This window comes from Bison bison, unplaced genomic scaffold, assembly GCF_000754665.1.
Source record: "Bison bison bison isolate TAMUID 2011002044 unplaced genomic scaffold, Bison_UMD1.0 scf7180017864529, whole genome shotgun sequence".
Lineage (NCBI taxonomy): Eukaryota > Metazoa > Chordata > Mammalia > Artiodactyla > Bovidae > Bison > Bison bison.
Window position 1 is genome coordinate 1,603,517 of NW_011495079.1, and position 392 is coordinate 1,603,908.

A 392-nucleotide genomic window follows, 5' to 3' on the forward strand; every position below is an offset into this window, starting at 1 on the left:
CTTCATGGAGCCTCTGCTCTGTGGAAGGCCCTGTGTTAGCAGTGGGGACACTAGGAGAAGCAGGACACCCCACACCTTGAGCGATGGTCTAGGAGCCACAGTCACACAAGGAAAGTGGAGAGACATGTCCCCTAGTCACACTGAACAAGGCAACACAGGGCAGGGTGGTGGGGCTTCAGGAGGAGCACTGGAGTGCCAGTGCCTGAGCCAGGGCAGTTTGGGGCTTTGAGAAGCTGGGTTCCTTCTGTGGGAGGTGATTGTGATGAGGCTGGGTGGTGGCAGCCCTCAGACTTGCAGACAGTGTGTCTGGGGGGTGACGGGAAATTCTGAAATGGATCATTGCTGTGAGGTGTCCTTTTGCATCTTGGATAAAGTCCAGAGAGATCTCTTTC